This window comes from Phacochoerus africanus, chromosome 15, assembly GCF_016906955.1.
Source record: "Phacochoerus africanus isolate WHEZ1 chromosome 15, ROS_Pafr_v1, whole genome shotgun sequence".
NCBI lineage: Eukaryota > Metazoa > Chordata > Mammalia > Artiodactyla > Suidae > Phacochoerus > Phacochoerus africanus.
In genome coordinates, this window is record NC_062558.1 from 83,048,814 (window position 1) to 83,070,160 (window position 21,347).

Here is a 21,347-nt window from a genome sequence, read left to right on the forward strand (position 1 = left end):
TAGATGTGATAAATTCATTTGAGTAATAAAAAATAAAAATAAATTTTAAAATGCTATCAAGATGGATTAGGTTGCCTATATTTTGATTTGATATATGGGAATAATACGATTTGAGCTATTTTTGTCTGACTGATTTTCCATTACCTAATATTTTTGGAATTTGTTTATGTTGTTACATGAGTCAATAGTTATTTTTATTACTGATTAGTATTTCATTGTATGAATGCGTGTATATATTATGTTTTATTTAATCTTCTTTTCATGGATATTTATGTTACTTTCATTTCTTGGCTTTTGTGAATAAGGTTGTACACTGATATAAAAATATATTCTGAAAAAAAAATATTCTGGGCATGTATTTCCACTTCCCTTGAATTATAAATTCTCCAGTATTTTTCTCTATTTAAAAAAAAAATCCCGGTAATCCAAGGGCTTCCTAGTTGTATGGCCAGGCCAAGTTACTCAACTACTCTGTGCCCCACATGCCTGCCTCCCCTAAAGTTAGGATACCAACAAGCTTTACTATGCAAAGTTATCTTGGGGTCTCTATGAAGCAGTACATACAAGGGATCAATAAGCAGTAGCAATTGGCCATGTTTCCCCAGCTTAACACCGGCCTCTGAAAAACACTACATTTAGGGAGATTATACATATTTTATTTTAGTGGTCTTATTTCACCTATTAGTTCTGATTCTTCCCTAGATTATTTTTGTCCCCTCTAGTGGATCTGCCATGCGAGCTCATACATGACTCCATAGATTGTCCCTGCCACACAGTCTCAGTTTCATCACAAGAGACAAGTACCCTGGAGGCTGTTCATCAAAATTGAATTGCTCCTGATATCCACCAATCTGAGTCAAATACCTTTGTGAAAAATGGTTATTATATACGTAAGTATAACTTTGAATTTTCTCCCCAGGCCTCTGCTCTCTGAGGAGTGGTTTGGAGGTTTCTACTGCCAGACCATTGCTTCTCTCTCTCACCTCCATGGCTGCTGCTACAGCACTGCTCCCCCTCAAAAGCCTAAAGCAGCACCACATTCCCACAGGCAGAGCTCTAAGCTGTGGGGTGTTCTGGAAGAAGGGGACTTCTTGACACTTTGTGCCACCGTTTTCACCCAGTCATGAAAGCAGGTCATTGTTGCCCCCATCCTGGAAGAAGTGCCTTTGGAAAGAACTCTTCCAGCTTCTGATGCAGCCCTTCTGCTCCCAAAAAGGAAGACATGAGAAAGAGCTTTTTAATTTATCAAGCTGTATAAAGACGTACATACAGAGTTGTTCATCAAAATAAGCTTATAAAAATGAAGACCCCTAAGCAATCAGAATGCCTACCCATAGGGAGAATGTAGTAGAGCTAAATGATCACATGATTTTGGTATGTATGTGTGAGTATATGTGGGGGGACGGGGAGAAGAGGGGTTCAAAGGGATGTTGTGAAGAGTCGATTTTTTTCTCATTCCAAACTATGTTATTAGACTCAGAATCTACACAACTAAAAAGAAAGCTTCTCTCTCTTTTAATACTTCTTCCTCCTAAGTAGTATCCTTTAAGTACCCAAAGGAAGGGGTAAAATGAGGGAAGTCACGTGGACTGGAGTTTGTGTGCCCAACCTTGACAGTCCACCACCACCACCACCAGGGGGCAGTGTCGGAGAGACAAGGGCAGGCAGGCAGGGAAGGCGCTTCAAGTTTCTGAATCTTTTCAAGCCCTCCTACCCACTTTTCTTTCTTTTTTTTTAACGATTTTTATTTTTTCCATTATAGTTGGTTTATAGTGTTCTGTCAATTTTCTACTGTACAAAAAAGTGACCCAGTCACGCATACATATATACATTCTTTTTCTCACATTATCCTCCAGCATGCTACACCACGAGTGACTAGATATAGTTCCCAGTGCTATACAGCAGGATCTCATTGGTTAACCATTCCAAATGCAATAATTTGGATCCGTTAACCCTAGATTCCCAGTCCATCCCACTCCCCACCCCCCTTGGCAACCAAACGTCTGTTCTCCAAGTCCATGACTTTCTTTTCTGTGGAAAGGTTCATTTGTGCTGTATATTAGATTCCAGATATAAGTGATATCATATGGTATTTGTCTATTTCTGACTTGCTTCACTTATTATGAGAGTCTCTAGTTCCATCCATGTTGCTGCAAATTGTATTATTTTGGGTTTTTTAATGGCTGAGTAGTATTCCATTGTGTATATATGCCACATCTTCTTCATCCATGCATCTGTTGATGGACATTTAGGTTGTTTCCTTGTCTTGGCTATTGTGGATAGTGCTGCAACGAACATACAGGTACATGTATTTTTTTCAAGGAAAGTTTTGTCTGGATATATTCCCAAGAGTGGGGTTGCTGGGTCATATGGTAGTTCTATATTTAGTTTTCTGAGGTACCTCCATACTGTTTTCCATAGTGGTTGCACGAATTTATATTCCCACTAACAGTGTAGGAGGGTTCCCTTTTCTTCACATTCTCTCCAGCATTTCTTATTTGTGAACTTGTTAATGATAGCCATTCTGACTGGTGTGAGGTGGTTGCTCATAGGAGTTTTGATTTGTGTTTCTCTAATAAGTGATATTGAGCATTTTTTTTAATGTGCTTGGGGGCCATCTGTATATCTTCTTTGGAGAAATGTCTATTCAAGATCTTTTGTCCATTTTTCAATTGGGTTGTTGGTTTTTTTGCTGTTGAGTTGTATAAGTTGTTTGTATATTTTAGAGATTAAGCCCTTGCCAGTTGCATCATTTAAAACTATTTTCTTCCATTCCATAAGTTGTCTTTTTGGTTGTTTTTTTTTAATGGTTTCCTTTGCTTTGCAAAACCTCGTCAGTTTGATTAGATCCCATTGGTTTATTTTTGCTTTTATTTCAGTTGCCTTGGGAGACTGACCTAAGAAAACATTTGTATGATTGATGTCAGAGAATGTTTTGCATATGTTCTCTTCTAGGAGTTTTACAATGTCTTGTCTTATGTTTAAGTCTTTAAGCTATTTTGAGTTTATTTTTGTGCATGGTGTGAGGGTGTGTTCCAGTTTCATTGATTTACACGTGGCTGTCCAGTTTTCCCAGCACCACTTGCTGAAAAGACTGTCTTTTTCCCATTTTATTTCTGGGTTCTCTATTCTGTTCCAATGGTCTATATGTCTGTTTTGGTACCAGTACCACACTGTCTTAATTACTATGGCTTTGCAATATTGCCTAAAGATTGGGTGCATTATGCCTCCTGCTTGGTTTTTGTTCCTCAGAATTGCTTTGGCAATTCTGGGTCTGTTATGGTTCCATATTAAATTTTTGGATTGTTCTAGTTCTGTGGAAAATGTCATAGGTAAACTGATAGGGAGGGCACTGAATCTGTAGATTGCTTGGGGTAGTATGGCCATTTTTACAATATGAATTTTTCCAACTCAGGAAAATGGAATATCTTTCCATTTCTTTGAATCATCTTTAATTTCCTTGATTAAGATTTTATAGTTTTCAGCATACAGGTCTTTCACCTCCTTGGTCAGGTTTATTCCCAGGTATTTAATTTTTGGGGATGTGATTTTAAAAGATATTGTATTTTTTTATTCCTTTTCTAATATATCATTGTTAGTATACAGAAATGTCACCGATTTCTGAATGTTAATTTTGTATCCTGCTACTTTGCTGAATTCTTTGATCAGTTTGAGTAGTTTTTGTGTGGAGTCCTTAGGGTTTTCTGTATATAGTATCATGTCATCTGCATACAGTGACAGTTTTACCTCTTCTCTTCCAATTTGGATAACTTTTATTTCTTTTGTTTGCCTGACTGCTGTGGCTAGGGCTTCCAACACCATGTTGAATAGAAGTAGTGAGAGTGGGCATCCTTGTCTTGTTCCAGATTTTAGCAGGAAGGCTTTCAGCTTTTCTCCATTGAGTATTATACTTGCTGTGGGGTTTGCTGCCCACCTTTCTATTGGAAGGTTTTGTTTTACATAAGTGGCCAAACCAACTCCAGAATCTTGTGTTATTCTATCCCATGTTCCAATATGCTTAGCATATAATCTTTTCTTAAAATTTGAATGTTTCCCAAACAACTTCACAGAACAACAGCAAAAACACACAAACATAAATGGACAACAATTTTGAGAACTGATTACAAAAAGAGTACTTTGATTCAGTATTTAGTTTCTCATATAGTTCATAGATAGATAGATAGATAGATAGATAGATGATAGATGGGAACAAAAAGCATTACTGGAATTCATCATGGAAACATTCCACTATAACTATTACACAGTCATTAAATGCAATAATGTTGAAAGATATGTGTTGGCACAGCAAATGTATTCTCTTAGAGTGCATGCATGCATGCGTGTGTGTGTGTGTGTGTGTGTGTGTGTGTGTGTGTGTGTCTATGCATAGAGAAGTATATAGAATGATTGCCATTTGAGTGATAAGAATACTGCTGAGTTTGTATTCTGTTATACCTTTCTATATCACTTAAGCTTCTTTATAATTATCATGAATCTTTTATAAAATTAAAAAGATATAAAATTATTTTCTCCATTAGGGGAATAAAAGTTATTTCTAAAGTAAAATTTATCACTATGTTTTTGTTTTTGGCCACATCCTCAGCATGCAGAAATTTCCAGGCCAGGGAGCAAACCCAAGCCACAGCAATAACAACGCTGAATCCTTAACCACTAGGCCACCAGGGAACTCCCAAATTTATCACTATGAATCTAAGAAGTTCAATTTTTTTAAGTATGAAGTGTACAATTTTTTTGTTTTTTTAGGGCCGTACCTGTGGCATATGGAAGTTCCCAGGCTAGGGGTCAAATCAGAGCTACAGCGGCCTACACCATAGCCACCGCAACACAGGATCCAAGCCATGTCTGCAACCTACACCACAGCTCATGGCAACACTGGATCCTTAACCCACTGAGCCAGGCGAGGGATCAAACCTGCATCCTCATGGATACTAGTCGGATTCATTTCCACTGCACCACAATGGGAATGCCAGTGAAATGCACATTTAAACTTGAGCTTTCGCTGGGACCGATGGATGGGATGCTTAATTCCCAGTCTTTGACTTACAGGGGAATCCTTCTAAACCAGCCTTCAGATAGGACAGTAAAGGAGTGAACTCTTCTGGTTACTCGTTCCACCAGTCCTCCCTCTGGGAGGAAAACCGACCTCTCTGGTTATTGAGATTGTTGGGTGCCTGCTAGTCCTGGGGTCAAATTTCTCTGCTGGGCAGAGGGAATGTATTAATTGTCCTACTCTTTGGGGTTTTCTTTTCTCCTTGTTCTCTTGAACCTGTCCATTCTTGTCAGAGGCTCGGCAGGTTTTTACACTCTTGATTTCAGCTTTTCCACCTGCAATCTGGTGGGAAAGTCAGGCTTGCCGAGGGAGATGCGAGACATTGCCACATTGCTCATTTAGCCCAGTTACCTCTCTCTCTGAACATAATCCTAAATAAACTATCAATCCACTGAAATGAAAGGAGAACACACTGAAACTGCTCTCTTATCATAAGGCTGCCCTTCATATTATTATTATTATTATGACCTTTAAATTACCATTATCCATGGCTCATGGCTAGTATAATGATTGCTAATATAACCATCATTAGCTAAATGCTTCAACTCTTTCCCACGAGGCATAGTCCTTCAGGGGTCTCATTCTCAACAAGTCAGTCCATAGGGATTCCACCCAGGAACATCTACCTCCAACTTCTACTACACTCTGTGATGCTTAAATGAGTTGATTCACATAAAGAAAGCATCTAGAGGAGTGTGCCTGGAACACAGGAAATCCTCAATAACATCAGCCGCTGATGCTGCTTTTATCATTGTTGCTAACAGTGATGTTGTTGTTTGTTGTTGTTTTATGCTGGAACCACGTAATTCTAAACCTTCAGTTGTGTTACTGTTGTGGGTTTCCTCCAGTTCCCCACCACTTCATAATTTTTCTGACAAAGCCCCAGGCTGTGTTTCCTTTCACAGCCACGTGGTGTCACCAGCACTTCACAAGCATCCATCCAAAGTGGCTGGTTATTAATTTCAGAATTTTCAGCGGGGATCCTGATCAGGACGAGGTGTCAGCTTATACAAAGAGCCAAGCCTAGTCAGACAGATCTTTCCATGGCTTGCAGAAACATTTCCTTTTTGTATTTTTTTCATGGAGATTTATTTAACACTTAATTTTGTGTAAAATACCTCTGCTTTAGCCTCCATATTTCTCGTTAATTATGCTAAGAAGCACACTAAGGAGCAACCTGGAAATAATAACGGTCATTTATTGAGTGCCTGCCAGGTGCAGGCACTGTCCTAGGAGAGACAAAGTCCCTGCCCTCCTGGAGCTTACAGAGTAAGCTGAGCCAACTATGAAGATGAAGCTAGGGGAAGGACAAGAAGCCATGAGGCAGATCACCTGGTAGACTTCAGAATCTTATAAATTTGGCAGCCCCAGCCTGAGTCTGAACTGACAGCAGCCCCCCAAAAGGCAGTCCACATCAAGATGCTGGGCCAGGTTGTCTGGAGGGGAGCCAGCTGTCCTCAGGCTTTTGTGACTGGCTTCTGGTATGAGGTAAAAATTTTGCAAACACAATGATGTGTCTGTATGTTTGTTTCCCTTGGCCATCCATGCATCTATCCAGTCACATGGAGATAAATTAAAGTCGCAGCTCAGAGTTCCCCATGGTGGCTCAGTGGAAATGAATCTAATATATACAAGGACGAGGGTTTGATCCCTGGCCTCGCTTGGTGGGTAAGGACCCGGCATTGCCTTGAGCTGTGGTGTAGGTCACAGATGCAGCTCAGATCTGGCATTGCTGTGGCTGTAGTGTAGGCCGACAGCTGCAGCTCCAATATGACTCCTAGCCTGGGAATTTCCATATGCCGGGGGTGCAGCCCTAAAAAGACAAAAAAAAAAAAAAAAAAGGCCCAGCTCTACCTTTTCCTTGTTCTATGACCTTGGCCAAGACAATTATTGCCTCTAAGCCTCCAGTTCTCATCTTTAAGTAGAGGACAGAAAAGCTTTCTTTACAAAACTAACATGAGGATTACCTGAGATAACAGATGTAAAGCTCTTAGCGCTGGGCCAGACAGATCGTGAACACATGGTAATTGGTAATTATGATCTTCACTTATAACTTATAACTTCACTTATAACAATTAAGTTAACACAAAACCACTAGGTACTGAGGATGAGCCAAGTGTTGTGCTTGGCTCTGCACATGGTAAGGAAATCAAGCCAACATAATCCTTGCCTTAAAGGAGCTTCTAATCCAATAGAGGAAGAAATTATACACAAAATAATAGTCACACAAGACTGACTGGAATCATGTCCCAAGAGAGGGACCCCAAGTCCTAAGAGAAGCTAAGGCAGGAGAAGTTGCTGTGAATGTAGGGAAGGAGAACTAGCTTAGACCTTTGGATCTAAACACAAGTAGGGGGCAGAAGGGCAAAGGTTGGGCCCATGAAACCAAGATGGTGCAGAGGGAGCCAACCCCACCACCCAGGATTGCTTTTACTGGGTAAATGGGAACACAGCCAGCCAGGAGTGCCCATGCGCTATCTTCAAGAAAGCTTCTTCTCCAAGGCTTGCTGTAGCTGACAAACTGGATCACAGAGGTACCTCCTTGAGGACTCACAGAGTTTTTACGACGAGAGCAACTCTGAGATCTGCTCAGAGAACTTGCCAAAGTGCCAGAGAAAGACTACGCACCCACCTCAGGTCCTGGAGCCTCCTGCATTCCACCCCTGAGGACACAGTCGCCAAGCCCCATCTGTAACGCTGTGTATTTACAGCTACATTATAGCAAAAACCTGCACAAATCAACCTCTAGCACCTATACTTTCCTGCTGGGAGGGTCAATGAAGCCTTCAAGACTGAGGTGGCTTTGATCTGGGCATTGGTGGGATTTGGGGAAGATGCTCCAGAAAGGGAGAAGAGCAAAGTAAGACAGAGATGGGCTGGAATGCACAGACCTTGAGTACACCTGATAACTGATCCTATTCTGCTGGAGCAGAGGGCACCTGTACTACTGACAGCAACTCCACTTTCCAAGTGCTTCAAAGAGTGCTTACATTGTACTAGGTTCTAGGCTAAGGTCTGGCATGCATTATCTCATCAAATTCTCACACACTAGACACTGTTATCTCTGTTTTTCTTTTAGAAACACACAGTGAGATAAGTGATTATCCTAGGCTACAGAGATAAAGCCTGTTAAACTGGAATGCAACCCTGACCCTAAGTCCAAACTTAAGTCACTATGCAATGTTAGCTTCCAATGACATATGATTGGAAAAGTACCTTAGGGTTGGGTCATAGAGGGCCTTGAATACAGAGCAAAGAGTATGGCACTCAGGGCAGCTCGAGCTCTAGACTAAAAATTTTTGGAGGCATCTAAGGTTGCAGTTGAGTCTCCTTAGGCTTGAGCAGAAAGTTAAATGAAAACCCAAGCCAACAAACAGTCCATCTTGGGGAGCAGAAAAACTCTGATTTGAGATAAAGTGGCATCTACTGGGAGTGTGATTCCAGACTCCGGGCACAGGAAGTCTTCCTGGGCTCTGGGTGTGCTTGCTCTGCCATTCTTTTTTTTTCCCTTTTCTTTTTTGGCTGCCCTGCAGTATATGGAGTTCAGGTATCAGACTGGAGACACAGTTGTGACCTACGCCACAGCTGTGGCAATGCCAGATCCTTCTAAGCCACTGGGCCTGGCTGGGGATCAAAACTATGTCCTGGAGCTGCAAAGATGCTGCTGATCCCTTTGTGCCACAGTGGGAACTCCACTCTGCCATTCTTTGGCAACAGTCTGGGCTTCTGTCATCTTTAGAACCCAAGGACCACTTGACATGTTTCATGGTTGTACATATTTATGGCCAGTAAAAATGAACTACCCAAGAGGCTACTAAGGAGAAGAGAGTGGAACTGATGAGAATTTGGTGTCTCTCAGGGCATCCCCCACCACCCTGGCTTTGCTTGGGATCACTAAGGGGAGCCTTGGACTCCTCTTTTCCATGATGAAGGAGGAGGGAAAACTTATCAGAAGTGCTGGAGAGGCAGGCTGCTGAAGCATGTAAAGCACCCAGGTGTGAGTCAGGTCACCTTGAATATGGATAATGATCCACATGCCGCAGATGTGGCCCTAAAAAGATAAAAGATAAAAAAAAAAACCAGGTGATCCTGAAGAAATTTCAGGGTTTTATTTTGTTGTTGTTGCTTATTTGTGGTTTTAAAAAATGCATAACATAAAATTGACCATCTGAACCATTTTCTTTCTTTCTTTCCTTCTTTTTTTTTTGGATTTTTAGGGCCGCACCCGTGGCATATGGAGGTTCCCAGGCTAGGGGTCTAATCGGAGCGGCAGCCCTGGCCTTGGCCACAGCAACGCGGGATCCGGCTGCGTCTGCGACCTACACCACAGCTCACAGCAACACTGGATCCTTAACCCACTGAGCAAGGGCAGGGACCGAACCCGCAACTTCATGGTTCCTAGTCAGATTCATTTCCGCCGCACCACAACCGGAACTCCAGTCTTAACCATTTTCAAGTATATGGTTCAGTAGAGCTAAGTATATTTACATAATTGTGCAACAGATCTCTGAAAATTTTTCCTCTTGCAAAACTAAAACTCCATTGAACAAGAACTCCCAAGTCCACAAATGAACCTATCTACAAACCAGAAACAGACTCAAAGACATGGAAAACAGACTTCGGTTGCCAAGGGGGTGGGAGGAGGGAGTGGGATAGACTGGGACTTTGGGGCTAGTAGATAAAAACTATTACATTTGGAATAGATAAGCAATGAGGTCCTACTGTATAGCACAGGGAACTATATCCAGTCTCTTGGGAACAAACCATGAAGGAGGATAATGTAAGAAAGGGACTCTGTGTGTGTGCGTGTGTGTGTGTGTGTGTGTGTACACATATATGTTACATATAAACATACATACATATATATATGTATGTTTATGACTGGGTCACTTTGCTGTACAACAGAAATTGGCACAACATTGTTAATCAACTATAATTAAAAGTGTTTTTTTTTTAATTTTCATATCCATTCCCCCTTCTGTTTGGTAACCACTAGTCTACTTGCTCTTTTTTTGAGTTTGACAGCTTTAGATATTCCATATAAGTAGAATCATACAATGTTTGTCTTTTTGTGGCTGGCTTATTTCACTTAGTATAATGTCCAAGCTTCATCCATGTTGTAGCATGTGACAGGATTTCCTGCCTTTATAAAGCTGAATAATACTCCATTCTATATATAATAATACTCCATATATATATATGTATATATTCATATTTGTTTATCCAATCACCAACTGACGGGTGTTTGGTTGTTTCTGCCTCTTGGCTCTTGTCAGTATTGCTGCTAGGAACATGGGCGTGTGAATATCTTTTCAAGCTTGACGCTCAGGTTTAAGATGTAATCAGTTCAGTTGCATGCTTTATTACTGCTTTCTTTAGACAAACAAATAAACATGGAGCCTCTTGAAGAGTGAATTAATTAAAATTAACCCTTTAGGTGCTATAGGGTGACATTAATTTGGGAAGTTTGGACACTCAAAGCTACAATTTTGGCACTCAACAAAGTCCTAAAGCCACACCACCAGAAGGAGCTGGACCAGCCCTAAACTGGGGCCTTGCAGAGAAAGTCCTGGCGTCATTACGCACTTCAGTCACAACGTTATCCAGGAAACCCTTTCAACAGAGGTAACTGGTATCTACAAATATAAATCATTTGCTGGATAAGCTGTGCATTGACTTGTTGGAAAATACAGGACATTACATGCCAGATGTGCGGAAAAACATTCTTCAAATTCAGTCATGTATACTATAACCCCAGGGGAAAACATTTGGGATCCATACAGTTTCCTTTGAAAGAAAGATTTGCTTTTTCTCTCCTGAGCAGCATGGTTGAAAGGTTTGGCCAAGGATCAGGCTGGCAGGCATGTTCCTAAATATTGAACCTCTGCCTTCAGCACAATGACTCAGTGGGGCAGTGGGTATTTGTTAGATGATTAATGATTCAGTATAGGTGTGCCTGCTGGTTGGGGTACAAAAATGCCTGCTGGTCGGGGTACAAAAATAACTTAAATCACTAATCATAGAATCCTCTTTAGAGGAAACTAGTGAAACCTGGCTGATCCATTGAAACTTTCCTCTCTGGGTTCATTTCCATAACCAGAATGCCTGTTTTAGGATGCTATTCTCCTTGGCCACGTCAGTGGCATGCAGAAGTTCCTGGGCCTGGTATTGAACCCACCCAGCTTTGGTCTGGGTGTATGGCTATGATGAGCAGTCTCTACCCTTGAGGTCCTAGGCCAGTGGGGGAGGTAGAGAGAAGTAGGCAGTGTAGGAGCAGAAGTGGGAACAAACCCTGGGAGCCCAGAAGAGCCGAACTAACTCAGGCAGAGTGAGAGGAAGAGCATCCCACAGATGATATTTGATCTGAGTGCTGAAGGAGGCAGAAAAGCATAAGGAAGGGCAGTCCAGGCTGGTGGAACAGCATGTATGCAAAGGTATCAATGTTCAGAAATGTGTAAGAATGGCAGGATGGCTGAATAACAGGGCCCCAGGGGCTGAGACTTGGGGAAGACCTCTGAACCAAGTGTGAGAACTCCAGAACAGGGCCTTGGTCCCCCTACCAGGAGCCCAGGGCGATCCAATCCCATCCCTGGTCTCCCTGGCTGCCCACTGTGTCTGACTAGAGAGAAGCCACAGCTTTCACGCATGCCCATGACCAGGGATGGAAAAGGCACTGCTTCATGGGTGGAACAGGCAGCCTTTCCATGGCAATTTGGAGGGAGGAGGTGCTCAGTCACCAAGGAGGAAACCTTGCCAGCTTTGAGGGGATGTTTCCCAGTGAAGCTGAGGAGAGGGTGAAGAACACTCACCTCGTGGCTCTTTCCTTCAGTAGCCCTGGCCACCCCAACCACCAACCTGAAGCTCACCAATATTCCTGGGATGCAGAAACAGCACCCACTCGATCCAATCCACTCCCTGGTTGTCCTGGCAGCATGCCAATGAGGTGAAGCCATAGACACTTTGAGAATCAACTGAAGGCAAGATGACCGCAAGCGAGGAGGAAACTTTAGTCTTCTCTCAGAAGGACTGGCTGGTGGCAGCCTGCTACTGTCCAAAGCAGGTTACTTGTGGTTAGGGAGACGATGCTTTTTATCATCCCAGCCATGGCTCTTCTATCTGGGACACAGACTACTGAACGGGACACTAGGAAAAGAGACAAAAATTAAGACAATGTTAGGCAAACTGAGACTCTCTTCAGGATGCTCTTTCTCCTAAATATTTTTAGAATGAAACCGAGTCTCCTGGGAGAGCCTCTAATGAGTATGAAGCAGCCTGTCTGCCAGACAGACTTCTCCCTGTCTGAGAGCTCTAAGTGACTCTCTAGCCTCCAGAAAGTATAGATGATTTTTTAAAATAATAACTCATTGAGAGGTAGGTAGAGATGGGAAGAACTATGGAGAACTCCGAGAGCAGGGGGCTGCCAAAGCTTGGAGTATAAGGAAAATTTAGTTTCGTAACTCTTTTCTTTGTAATATTATTTTTAAAATACCAACATGAGGAAATCCCATTGTGGTGCAAAGGGATCAGCAGCATCTCTGGAGCCTGGGATGTGGGGTTTTTTTTAATTATTTAATGAATTTTACTACATTTATAGGTGTACAACAATCATCACAACCAAATTTTACAGCATTTCCATCTCAAACCCTCAGTGCATTTCCCCCCCTCCCAGGTTTAATAAGGATCCAGTGTTGCCACAGCTGCAGTGTAGGATCCAACTGTGGCTCAGGTCTGATCCCTGGCCTGAGAACGCCACATACCATGAGGTGGCCAAACAACAACAAATACCAACATGAATCTACACATTGAAAAGTAAATCTACAGAGTTCCCGTCCTGGCTCAGTGGTTAATGAATCCGACTAGTAATCATGAGGTTGTGGATTTGATCCCTGGCCTCGAACAGTGGGTTAAGGATCCAGCGTTGCCATGAGCTGTGGTGTAGGTTGCAGACGTGGCTCGGATCCCGCATTGCTGTGGCTCTGGTGTAGGCTGGTGGCTACAGCTCTGATTCGACCCCTAGTCTGGGAACCTCTATATGCCTCGGGGGTGGCCCTAAAAAGACAAAAGAAAAGAAAAGAAAATAGAAAAGAAAAGAAAATCTTCCTCTCATCTTTTACCCCAGCACTTCTTCCTTCCCAAATGGAATTGATGTTATCAATTTGCACGCTTTCCTTCTCGGCCTTGTTTTAGGCACACACAGTATTAACGTGTGTTGATACAGACCCACACTTAGCCAGATGTAGACAGAGATAGGACCAGAACTGGGATACAGGTAGGGGTAGAGACACAACTGATGTTAGGTGTTCCTTGCTGTTCATCAAGAACAGGGAATTAGGAGAATTTAGCTCTTGGGAACAGAGAGTGAGGAGTACATATTTTCTGTTTCCAGCCAGCTGAGCAGAGTTACATTGGAGCATCTCTTGGGAAGAAGAAGCAAGCCAGTACTTGTGGGGAAGGAGAGGCTGGAGAAGTCGTAACCATGGGGATGTTGAGATTTCTAAGATTAACGGAAGAGATGGGATTAGGGTCACCCGACGTGATGGAGAGCCTGAGCCCTCTCTGTCCCTGGATTGCTGCAGGATCTTTGTAGAAACTGGAGCATAAGTCCTGAAGCATTGAGAGTAGCTTCAAGGGTCTAATGGCATATGTGCTGTCAGCAGAGGAAACCACAGGGGATGACAGGACAATACAAAATATTGGTGAGGATGTGGAGCAGTTGGAACTCTTATACATTGCTGGTGGGAATGAAAATCACACAGATCCTTTGGAAAACACTTTAAGAAAGTATTTTATAAAGTTAAACATACACTGACTCTATGACCACCCCTAGACATTGACCCAAGAAAAGTGATAACATATGTCCAAATAGACATTTGTATACAAATGTTCCTGGCAGCTTTATTCATAACTGTCAAAAAAGCTAGAAACAACCCAAATATATCCATCGAGTGATGAATGGATAAACAAAATTTGGTATATCTATACAATGGAATACTTCTTGGCAACAAGAAGAAAAGATGTAATGATGTACACAGCAGCATGGATGAACCTCAAAAGCATTATTCTAAGTGAAAGAAGTCAGACACAAAATACTATATATTGCATGATTCCATTCACATGAGATTCCACAAAAAGCAAAACTATAGTGGTAGAAACCAAATCACTGATCTTCTGAGGCTGGGGGTCTGGGGAAGGAGTTGACCACAGAGGGCCATAAGAGAACAATTGGGCATAACAGAAATATTCCATATGATGGTGGTGGTGGGAGATGACTGTTGTTATGTGTGTCCCAACTCTAAATTCAAGTTAAAATTGGTGAATTTTACCTCAACTATAATTTAATGAAAAACTGTACTTTACTAAAGCTGACAAAACATTTTTTTGGGGGGGGGCCATGCCCTCGGCATGCACAAGTCCCTGGGCTAGGGATCAAATCTGAGCCACAGCAGTAATCTGAGCCAGAGTAGTGACAACATTGAGTCCTTAACCACTAGGTCACTAAGGAACTCCAACAAAGTATTTTTTTAACTGAAGCAAAAATGGGTGAGAGGGAAAGTGATAATAGGACTGAGGAATGGAATATAATTTTACAAGAAGAAGTTTTTAGAAAATAATTAGGGAGCAGTTTTAAATAAATACAGCTAAAACTTAGTTGAAATCAATAATGTTTCAGAAAAATATAATTTAATGAACTGAATCAGCAAAAAAGTTCTTAACTTGTTTTATTATGCTAGCATAACCCAGATGCCCCCAAACCTACCAAGGACAGTGAGGGGGCAAGACCTCTGATACCAACTTCAAGTTTAGGATCCCCAAGACCACACTAGTGTTTTTGGTTTTTGTCTTTTTAGGGTCACACCCACAGCATATGAAAGTTCCCAGGCTAGGGGTCAAGTTGGAGCTGCAGCTGCCAGCCCATGCCACAGCAACAGCCACACCAGATCCGAGCCACATCTGCAACCTACACCGCAGCTCATGGCAATGCCAGATCCTTAACCCACTGAGCGAGGCCAGGGATCAAATCTGCATCCTCATGCATACTAGTTGGGTTTGTTAACGCTGAGCCACAATGGGAATTCCAAGACCACAACAGGTTTGATGATTCACTAGAGGAACTTGCAGAACTCACTGAATGCCATTATGCTCTTGGTTTTATTTCATGGCAGGGAAAGGAAGAAGATTAAAAATTGGCCATGGGAAGATGTGCCCAGACATGCCCTGTGCCCTGTGGCTGTGATGTAGGCCAGCAGCTATAGCTCTGATTTGACCCCACCCTGGAAAACTCCATATGCTTCCCGGGCGTGCCCTCCCCCCCCAAAAAAAAAAAGAATTACAATTACTTTGTGTTGTATTTTGAAATTTGGTAAGGCAAATATTGCCTCATTTGTTCTCACGTAACTTTCACAACTACTCTCGGACATTTATGTTTCCTTGTAAAACTTGGATCCTGTATAAATTAAGATGCATTCAGTTACAAGTGCACATTGTTTATATTCCATGAGTTGAGTCTAACGGCTGTATAAAAATCTTCTAAGAGATAACATTATGATTTGGCACTAAAATGAAAAAGTTATTTTGAATGCAGAAATTCATGGAAATAGCAAGTGGAAAATAAATTTACGTTAGTAAAGGGAATTTTGTTATCTAAGGAATGACTTCATTTTTCTGTTTTCTTGCAAAATACAATCAAGAGGTTTATAAAACCAGGAAATAAAGCTTTCCCCCCAGCCCCCACCTCCATGCACATATGAAGTCTATTATGTTTCGCTACAAAATTCATGCAAAAGAAATGTAATGCAATGGAAAATTTCCCAAATATCTGGAAATAGATAATAAGAAATTCCAAAGCAATGAGAAGTTGGTGTCATTAATTCATATGTTTTTCAGGACTACCATTAAGATGTAAAACATCTATTTATCTTTTTCGATTTTTTTTTTTGGGCTGCACCCGCAGCATACAGAGGTTCCCACGCTAGGGGTCTAATCGGAGCTACAGCTGCCTGCCTACATCACAGGTGCAGCAACACGGGATCCGAGCCACATCTTTGACCTACACCACAGCTCAGGGCAACGCTGGAACCTTAACCCACTGAGTGAGGCCAGAGATTGAACCTGCAACCTCATGCTTCCTAGTCAGATTCGTTTTCACTGCACCACGATGGGAACTCCATAAAACATCTATTTATCAAAACTTCCTGCTGATTTTGTGAAGACAATAGTAGAGCATTCTTTAAGAAATCCTGTATCACCAGTGTTTCTCATAGCCCAAGGATAATATTGAGTCCCAAATTGATGGAGAAGAGTTGGACTTTGGATGTGAGGACATTTTAGGAATACCTTAATACGTTATTTCACTTCTATTTTCCCGTTTAAAGGTACACACAATGATGTATGTGATGGGCACTGACCCAGATTTAGACCAATCAGAGCACAGCAATACCCTGGCCACAGTGGCCAATCAGAATGAGGCCCTGGACTTTGTTCACTCCTTAGTCTACTCAGCCCCTCCCCATGCTGGATCTTGGAAGCTACTCTAAGACCACAAGAGAAACCAGCCTTAACATAAACCAACACATGGCTTAATAGAGCAAAGAAACAAAAGAATCTGGATAGCTGATGATTTTACTGAACCAGAGGATCACCTCAAGGCAAGTTTGAGTTGGGTTTCTGTTACTTGCAAACTCAAGTTTCCTAAGTATTCACTTAATCTCAATGGATAGAGCAAAAGATAATAAGCGAGGACACTCAAGGAAGCCCTGTTGCTCCAACCTGGGGACAGACTGATCCCACCATGCAGCCCTGTGTCAGTCATTGATCCACCTGGTGAACCACTGGTTGCAGTATTGATAAGGATGGAGTAGACACAGGTAGGGATGGAGTATGCACAGGTAGTTGTAGAAGTACCAATAAGGGACCACAAATAGAGAGGGAAACCTAGGGAACTTTGGGAGATCACTGTAAATTAATAATAGCTCAAGAAAGCCATCAGGAGTTCCCGTCGTGGCGCAGTGGTTAACGAATCCGACTAGGAACCATGAGGTTGCGGGTTCGGTCCCTGCCCTTGCTCAGTGGGTTAACGATCCGGCGTTGCTGTGAGCTGTGGTGTAGGTTGCAGATGCGGCTCGAATCCTGCGTTGCTGTGGCTCTGGCGTAGGCCGGTGGCTACAGCTCCGATTCAGCCCCTATCCTGGGAACCTCCATATGCCGCGGGAGCGGCCCAAGAAATAGCAACAACAACAACAACAACAACAACAAAGACAAAAAAAAAGAAAAGAAAAGAAAAGAAAGCCATCAGAACAAGGCTGGCTTGCTTGACTAGTGGATTTGCCTCAGGTTGTTGGGTTGGGAATGGGGTGAGGCCTGCATTCAGATTCAGACCAAGGCAGGAGTTTAAGGACCACCCTTCAGCTGACTTGAATACCAGATAGCAAGGAGGAATTACTACTCCAAGAAAGAGGAAGAGGCAGTCTTTTCCCACCCCCACTCCCCTTGGATGATAAAACTGTAGCTCACCTAATCCTCGGGGGCCCCCCCTTGCCTAATGCTTGCATCTCTCACAAGTGTCCTATCTTAATAAATCTTTTTCTTGCCTATCACTTTTGTCTCTCGCTGAATTCCTTCTGTGCGGAGGCATAAAGAACATGAACCTCACTAAGTCCAGACACTGGGTGAGTGACTCTAATTTAAAACTGTGGGTTTAAATCCCTGTCTGGGTTTTGGCTGGGTTCAAGTCCCGGCACGTGAGTTCAAGTCCCAATCTGGGTTCTGGTGAGGTTCAGGCCAATAATGCTGTCAGTTTCAGTATGGAAGGCTCCAGAAAGGCTTTGCTGTGAGGCACACTGTGGAAGTAGAGGAACTTTACATACTTTTTTTTTTTTTTTTTTTGCTTTTTAGGGCTGCACCCACGGCATATGGAGGTTCCCAGGCTAGAGGTCAAATTGGAGCTGTAGCTGCCGGCCTATACCACAGCTCACAGCAATGCCAGATCCTTAACCCACTGAGCGAGGCCAGGAATTGAACCTTCGTCCTCATGGATGCTAATCAGATTCAGTTCTGTTGTACCACAACAGGAACTCCAAGAGAATCTTTACATATTTTGAAAAATGAGAAAGAGTGGAATGCAGGGATACTGGCAAGTAGAAAGATATTTGGAGCTGATCTATGCACATGATTTTGTGGTTCGTACATGTTTCCAGTTTTTTGGGGTTTTTTTGTCTTTTTTGTCTTTTCTAGGCCCTCACCCGAGGCATATGGAGGTTCCCAGGCTAGGGGTCTAATCAGAGCTGTAGCCACCAGCCTACACCACAGCCACAGCAACGTGGGATCCAAGCCGCATCTGCGACCTACACCACAGCTCAGAGCAATTCCGGATCCTTAACCCACTGAGTGAGGCCAGGGATTGAACCAACAATCTCATGGTTCCTAGTAGGATTCGTTAACCATTGAGCCACGATGGGAACTCCTGTTTCCAGATCTTGATTTGACTTTTATTTATCCACTGAAATGAGACAGTGAAGTCAAGCACCCATTTTTTTATTTTCTTGTTGATGTTAGCTGCTTCCAGAACTGTTCCTACTGAGCCTAGACACACTGCAAGACCATTGGCTTAAAAATTCACGTTATGCTGCTGGCCTGGATCAGTAATGACTGCAGACAAAGCTAGCTGAATCTAGAGGTGGCTGCGCCACTGAAAGAATGGAAGTCTTTAAGCAAGTCTGCCTCCCGTTCACAATGTTTTCTGCCTGCCCCAGAGGATTTGTGAGGGACAGACCTCGAGAGGGTAACATAGCTAAATTATCTAAATTGTTACAGAGCTCCTAGTTAACCTTAATTTCTACCCCCTTAAATTCAAAATCTAAGTTATTCTCTGGATTTACAACATCAAAAATACTTTTCTCTTTAAAACTTGGCAGACTGGTGGGTTTATTTTTGTTTCTAATCCTTGAGTTTTGCAAGTTTTCCTGTGCCTACTTGCCTGTAACTTATTCTTCAGCCTGTGCCTTCTCAAATTGAGACTGTGAGGAGTGTGTTAATTAGCTATCAGATCTAGCCTGGCTTTTGAAGTCCAGAGCTTTGGAATGCTACAAAAGTATAAATATAATCATGGCTTTTTGCATTTGGTAATTACACCACAGTGGAAACTTCAGGGAGCCTCCCACCCCAGGATTCTGCTACTCATGACCCCTGAATGGTTCTGTCATTAATATTCAGTCTCTGGGGACCCATACCCAAGGGAAATGGCTTCCTGTTCCATTCTAAGTGGCCTTTCCTGCAACCTTTCTCCCTGTTGACCAAATATCCTATTTCAGGACAGTCAGAATAAGCTCTCTCCCCCTCCCCCTTCACAGGGTAAGGTATTAAGCAGGACAGATAAAGGCCCTCTGGTGGTAAACTGTCCTCTTGTGACTACACCAACACTGTATCAAATTCTGCCAAATGTTTTCAGGCCTGCCAGAAGGCTGCATGATTGCTCTCACCTCCAATCTAGAAACACCCTCTCTTTCACAACATTTCCCAAGTACACCTCCGAGCTGGCCTTGGAACAGGCTCTGGGGTTGAAAATAAGCAGGACCCCGGAGTTCCTGTTTTGGCTGAGTGGGTTACAAACCCAACTAGTATCCGTGAGGAGGCAGGTTCGATCCCTGGCTTCACTCTGTGTGTTAAGGATCTGGCGTTGCTGTGGCTGTAGTGTAGGCCAGCTGCTGCGGCTCCAATTTGACCCCTGGCCTGGGAACTTCCATATGCCATGAGTGCAGCCGTAAAAAGACCAAAAAAAAAAAAAGCAGGACTCTATCGGGCTCCCAGGCAAGAACAGGCCTCAGTTCAAACAGTTACTAGTCAGGGAAGGGAGAGGATTCAAAGACCAGTCCAGAAACAACAGTGCAGCCTTAGGGCAGGGTCCTGGCAAAGAATATGCATAACACTATCTTTGAGTTCTTCTGCAGAACTAAAACCCCCAACAAATGAAAGATGTTAACTACTTGATGAAGCATTCTATAGTTCAAAAAGGAGGAGGACTACCAGAATCAGTTCCAGGGCCACTAAACACCAGCTTTGAAGAATACAAGCTTGCATCTCCTCTGATCCTTATCTGTGGCCCTATTTTCCACTCCCAAACTTTAAGACCCCTTCCTATTCACTCCCAAAGGAGGTCACATTCTTTAGGGTATTAGCCTGCTGTGGCCTCCTTTGCCTGGCAAAGCAATAAAGCAATTTTTTTCTCCTTCACCCAAAATTCTTGTCTCTGAATTTCTATTTAGCACTTGTGGGCATAGGCAGAGTTTCTGCACCAGGGTCCCAGAGATGAAGCAAAGGAACTTAGAATCTGGTTAGGGACTGATGAATCTCTTTGGGGTTTTTTTGTTTTGTTTTTGGTGGAGCCTGTGGCATGTGGGAATTCCCAGGCCAGGGACTGAACCCTCACCACAGCAGGGATCCCAGCCACTGTGACATGGGATCCTTAACCAGCTGCGTCACAAGTCACAACGGAACTCCAAGTAGTGATCTCTTGAATGGATTCTATTGACCCATAAATTTACAAGCAATCGGGAATCTGCATGGGAGGTCAGAAGGGTGAATCAAGAAAGCTTTTGGACTTTTTACACCAGTAGGCAGTTGCCAGGTGAACTCAGGGGAGCCAACTGCAGGCAGAGAGCCACCTCTGATCAGTGGGTGTCTCAGCCTAACTTTGCTATTTCATTGTACACTACCTGTGACTGATCAGTTGAACCAGCGATACTGTGAATCAGTTCCTCCTGTCTCCGAAAAGGTGTTCTTTCAACCGCCTGCGTTTACAAAACAGTGTGGACACTCAACATACCACGAGTAAATATGTAGATGAACAATGTGGGTCAAACTAGACCTTGACTTCTCAATCTGTGAAATCAGGCAACATTCCAGGAGCCAGTGGTCCAGCCGCCACTCACCATCCTCTGCCAAATAGCCAGCATTTTGCGGGTGAAAGAGGTTGCGGGATGCGGTCAGATGCTGGCAAAATTCTGAATTTGTTCCTAAAGATTTAAGGGACACTCACCGGAATGCGTCGGTCCTAAAGACTCCCCCTCCCCATGCCAAAATACAGAACAAGCTGTCCAAAAATAACTGCTCAAAAACTCGCTGAGGACTAAAAGGGGATTGTCCTCAGCTACAGGACTTCCAGATCCAAGTAGAGCCTCCTTTTGCTCCAGAAGGCGCTCCTAGTGATAGGAGTCTAGGGTCACCACTCCCGAAGGACTGAACGGAGCTAGAGCTTTGAGAAAGAGCCCAGTGCTGCAGAGTG